The following is a 6,022-nucleotide window of genomic DNA, read 5'->3' as shown; positions in this document are numbered from 1 at the left end:
CCTGACAGAGCCCAACAATACTGTCCCCATGCCCATAACTTCACACTGAGACTCTGGAACTGTGTTTAGTTGGGCAGCGAAGAGACTCTCCACCACTATTCCAACCTCTAGCAGAAGAGGGGAAAGCAAGACTCTCTAAGGATCAGGGCACAGTGCTGGCACAGGACTTTGTCTTAGAGTCTAGTGCCAGAACAACAGTGATTATACACAGTATTGCACAGGAATTAGAGGCTTCAAATGTAGAACATAGCAATACCTGTTGTGGCTATACCATACTGATTTTTAGTCCTTCACGTATATCATGAGTAGTGGGATAACTGAGTCAAATGGTGGTTCCATTGCAAGTTTTCTGAGGAATCTCTATACCACTTTGCATAATGGTTGCACCAATTTTCAGTACTACCCACCTTGTATGAGTTTGCTTTTATCCCAAACTCCTTGCCAACATTTATTGTTGTCTTGTATTCTTAATAATTGACATTTCAACAAGAGTAAGATGAAATCTCAGTGTAGTTTTAATTTGCATGTCTCTAGCTACTAGAGATATTGATTTTTAATATATATTTTTGTTGACCAATTGTATTTCTACTTCTGCGAAGTGTCTGTTCAGTACCTTAGTCCATTTATCTACTAGGTTATTTGGGGGTGGTTAAATTTCTGAGATCTTTATTTATTCTGAAGATTAATATGGAAATAGTTTTCTCCTAATCAGTAGGCTCTCTCTTCATATTTTTTATTGTTTTCTTTGCTATGAAGAAGCTTTTTGATTGAATCCATCCCATTTGTTTCTTGATTTTACTTCTTGCACTTTAGGAGTCTTGTTAAGGAAGTAGTTTCTAAGTTCTTGTGGTGGAGATTTGGGCCTATTTTTACTTTTTTTAAGCACAGGGTCTAAGGTATCAAGCCTATGTCCTTGATCAACTTTGAGTTGAGTTTCATGCAGGCTAAGAGATTTGGGCTCAATTATATTTTGCTACATATGAATTTACAGTTTTCCCAGTGCCATTTTTGAAGAGGCTATCTTTTCTTCAATGTATATTTTTGACACTCGATACTAGCTTTCAGCTAATATGAGATAACTGTATTTATGGGGTTTGTCTCTGTGTCTTCACTCTGTACCATTGGTCTACCTGTCTGTTTTTGTGCCAACACCATGCTGCTCTTTGTAACTATAGCTATGTAGTATAATCTTAGGTCTGCTATTGGGATGCCTCCAGCTGTATTTTTATTGCTAAGAATTGCTTTGGCTATTCTGGGTCTCTTATTTTTCCAAAAGAATTTCATGACTGATTTTTCTATTTCAATGAAGAATGCCATTGGAATTTTAATGGTAATTGCATTAAATCTGTATAGAATACTTGAGAGTATGACTATTTTCACAATATCAATTCTGCTATCCATGAACATGGGAGATCTTTTCATCTTCTATGGTGTTTTTCATTTTTTTCTTTTTTTTTTAAATTTTTAATATTTTTTTATTTTTTTTTAGTTTTCAGCGGACACAACATCTTTGTTTGTATGTGGTGCTGAGGATTGAACCTGGGCCGCAGGCATGCCAGGCGAGCATGCTACTGCTTGAGCCACATCCCCAGCCCTCATTTTTTTCTTTAATGTTCTGTAGTTTTCATTGTAGAAGTCTTTCATCTATTTTGTTATACAGATTCCCAAATATTTTAATTACTGAAGCCTCCTACCCCTCTGCCCTATCTAGAATTCATCAGTTCCTTCCATGCTCCCACTCTCTACCCCACTATGAGTCAGCCTCCTTATTCAGAGAAAACATTCAGCTTTTGTTTTTTGGGGGGACTGGCTAACTTCACTTATCATTATCTTCTCCAAAGCCATCCATTTACTTGCAAATACCATGATTTTACTCTCTTTTACGGCTGAGTAAAATTCCATTGTGTATATATGCCACATTGTTTTTATCCATTCATCCAATGAAGGGCATCTAGGTTGGCTCCACATTTTAGCTATTGTGAATTGTGCTGCTATAAACATTGATATCGCTGTGTCCATGTAGTATGCTATTTTTAATTCTTTGGGGTATAAACTAAGGAAAGGGATAGCCAGGTTAAATGGTGGTTCCATTCTCAGTTTTCCAAGGAAGCTCCATACTGCTGTCCATATTAGTTGCATCAGTTTGCAGTCCCACCAGAAATGTATGAGTGTACCTTTTTCCTCACATCCTCGCCAACTTATTGTTGTTTGTATGCATAATAGCTTCCATTCTTACTGGAGTGAGATGATATCTTAGAGTAGTTTGATTTCCATTTCTCTAATTGCTAGAGAAGATGAACATTTTTTTTCATGTGTTTGTTGTTTGATTGTACATCATCTTCTGAGAAGTGTCTCTTCAGGTCCTTGGCCCATTTGTTGATTGGGCTTTTGTTATTTAGGTGCTTAGCTTTTTGAGTTCTTTATATACCCTAGAGATTTGTGCTCTATCTGATGTGTAAGGGGTAAAATTTTGCTCTCAGGATGTAGGCTCTCTATTCACCTCACAGATTATATATTTTGCTGAGAAGAAACTTTTTAGTTTGATTTCATCCTATTTGTTGGTTCTTGATTTTAATTCTTGCACTATAGGAGTCTTATTAAGGAAGTTGGGGCCGAATCCCACATGATGAGGATTAGGGCCTACTTTTTCTTCTATCAGGTGTAGAGTTTCTGCTTTAATTCTTAGGTCCATGATCCACTTTGAGTTGAGTTTTGTGCATGGTGAGAGAGAGGGGTATAATTTTATTTTGTTGCATATGTATTTCCTGTTTTCCCAGCACTATTTGTTGAAGATGCTATCTTTTCTCCAATGCATGTTTTCGGCACCTTTGTCTAATACAAGATAATCATAGTTTTGTGGGTTAGTCTCTGTGCTCTCTATTTTGTACCATTGGTCTACCAATCTGTTTTTGTTATTTGTGCCAATACCATTCTGTTTTTGTTACTATTGCTCTATATTATAGTTTAAGGTCTGGTATAGTGATTCCACCTGCTTCACTCTTCTTGCTATGTATTGCTTTAGCTATTCTGAGTCTTTTATATCTCCAGATGAATTTCATTATTGCTTTTTCTATTTCTTTGAGGAATGCCATTGGAATTGCACTAAATCTGTGTACTGCTTTTGGTAGTATGGTCATTTTGATAATATTAATTCTGCCTATCCAAGAGCAAGGTAGATCTTTCCATTTTCTAAAGTCTTCTTTGATTTCTTTCTTTAGAGCTGTGTAGTTTTCATCGTATAGATCTTTTACCTATTTTGTCAAGTTGATTCCCAGGCATCTTCTTTTTTTGAGGTTATTGTAAATGGAGTAGTTTTTCTCATTTCCTTCTCAGAGGGTTTGTCACTGATATACAGAAATGCCTTGATTTATAGATGTTAAATTTATATCCTGCTACCTTGCTGAATTCATTTATTAGTTCTAGAAGTTTTCTGGTGGAGCTTTTTGAGTCTCCTAGGTATAGAATCATATCATCAGCAAATAGTGCTCATTTAAGTTCTTCTTCTCTTATACATATCCCTTTAATTTATTTGGTCCGTCTAATTGCTCTGGCCAGCATTTCAAGAACTATGTTAAGTAGAAGTGGTGAAAGAGGGCATCTCTGTTTGTTCCAGTTTTTAGAGGGAATTCCCTTAATTTTTCTTCTTTTAGAATGATGTTGGTCTGAAGCTTAGCATAGGTAGTCTTTTCAAAGTTGAGATATGTTCCTGTTATCCCTAGTTTTTCTTTTTTAACATGAAAGGGTTCTATATTTGTCAAATGATTTTTCTGCATATTTTGAGATGATCATATGATTTTCATCTTTGAGTGTATTGATATGATGAATTACATTTGTTGATTTCTGTATGTTGAGTCAACCTTGCATCCCTGGGGTGAATCCCACTTGATAATGGTGCACAATTTTTTGATATATTTTTGTATTCAATTTACCATAATTTTATTGAGAATTTTTGCATCTATATTCGTTAGAGATATTGGTCTGAAGTTTTCTTTCTGTGATGTGTCTTTGCCTGGTTTTGAGATCAGGGTGATACTGGCCTCATAGAATGAATTTGGAAGTGTTTCCTCTTTCTCTATATTCTGAAATAAATTGTAGAGTATTGGTATTAGTTCTTCTTTAAAGGTCTGTAGAACTTGGCTGTGTATTCATCTGGTCCTGGGCTTTTATTGGTTGATAAGCTTCTGATAGAGTCTTCTATTTCATCACTTTATATTGGTCTGTTTAAATTGTCTATATCTTCCTGATTCAATTTGGGCAAATCATATGACTTAAGAAATTTGTCAATGCCTTTACTATCTTTTATTTTATTGGAGTATAAGTTTTCAAACTAATTTCTAATTATCCTCTGTATTTCTGTAGTTTGTGTTGTGATATTACCTTTTTCGTCGTGTGTGCTTGTATTTTGAATTCTCTCTCTCCTTCTCTTCATTAGTGTAGCTAAGTGTCTGTTGCTTTTATTTATTTTTTCAAAGAACAAAGTTTTTGTTCTGTCAATTTTTTCAATTGTTTCTTTTGTTTCAATTTCATTAATTTCAGCTGTAATTTTAATTATTTCTTGCCTCCTACTGTTTTTCTGTTTATTTGTTCTTCTTTTTCTAGGGCTTTGAGATGTAGTGTGAGGTCATTTATTTGTCGACTTTTTCTTCTTTTAAGGAATGAACTCCATGAAATGAATTTTCCTCTTATTACTGCTTTATAGTGTTCCAGAGATTTCAATATGTTGTGTCTATGTTCTCATTTACCTCTAAGAATTTTTTAATCTCCTCTTTGATGTCTTCTGTAACCCATTGTTCATTCAGTAGCATATTGTTTAGTCTCCAGCTGATGGAGAAATTTTAATTTTTATTTTGTCATTGATTTCCAATTTTATTCCATTATGATCTCATAAAATGCATGGTAGTATCTCTGCATTTTCGTATTTGCTAAGAGTTTCTTTGTGGCATAGTATATGGTCTATTTTAGAGAAGGATCCATCTTCTGCTGAGAAGAATGTGTATCCTCTTGACACAGGTTGAAATATTGTATATGTATGAGTTAAGTCTAAGTTATTGATTGTATTATTGAGTTCTATAGTTTCTTTATTCAACTTTTTTTTTGGAAGATCTATCCAGTGGTGAGAGAGGTTTGATGAAGTCACCCAAGATTATTGTGTCGTGGTCAATTTGACTCTTAAACTTGAGAAGTATTTGTTTGACTAACCTAGCTGCACCATTGTTTGGGGCATATATATTTATGATCATTATGTCTTGTTGGTGTGTGGTTCCCTTGAGCAGTATGTAATGTCCATATTTACCCCTTTTGATTAGCTTTGGCTTGAAGTCTAATTTATTTGATATGAGGATTTTTTTGTCCATGTGAGTGGTGTGATTGTTTCCAACCTTTCACCTTCAGTCTGTGTATGTCTTTTTCTATCAGATGAATCTCCTGGAGGCAGCTTATAGTTGAGTCTTTTCTTTTAATCCGTTCTGCTAGCCTGTGTCCTTTGATTGGTGACTTTAAGCCATTAACATTCAGGGTTATTATTGAGACATGGTTTGTAATTCCAGCCATATTTGTTTAGTTTTGTTATTTACCTTGACTTGATTTTCTTCTTTGATTAGTTTTTCCTTTAGGGTACTACTTCCCTCTGCTGATTTTCATTGTTGTTTTTTGTTTCCTCTTTATAGAATGTTTTGTCAAAGATGTTTTGTAGTGCCTGTTTTCTAGCTATAAATTCTTTTTAACTTTTGTTTATTATGGAAGGTTTTTATTTCATCTTCAAATATGAAGCTTAATTTTGCTGAATACAAGATTCTTGGTTGGCACTCATTTTCTTTCACAGCTTGATATACATTATCCCAGGATCTTCTAGCTTTCAGGGTCTATTTGAAAAATTTGCTGTTACCCAAATGGGTTTTCCCCTATATGTAATCTGATTCCTTTCTCTTGTGGCTTTTAAAATTCTCTCCTTATTCTATATGTTGAAAATTTTTGTTATGATGTGCCTTGGTGTGGATCTGTTGTGATTTTATACATTTGGCAT

The sequence above is a fragment of the Urocitellus parryii genome, chromosome 5, assembly GCF_045843805.1.
Source record: "Urocitellus parryii isolate mUroPar1 chromosome 5, mUroPar1.hap1, whole genome shotgun sequence".
Lineage (NCBI taxonomy): Eukaryota > Metazoa > Chordata > Mammalia > Rodentia > Sciuridae > Urocitellus > Urocitellus parryii.
Note: the sequence above shows the minus strand (reverse complement) of the source record.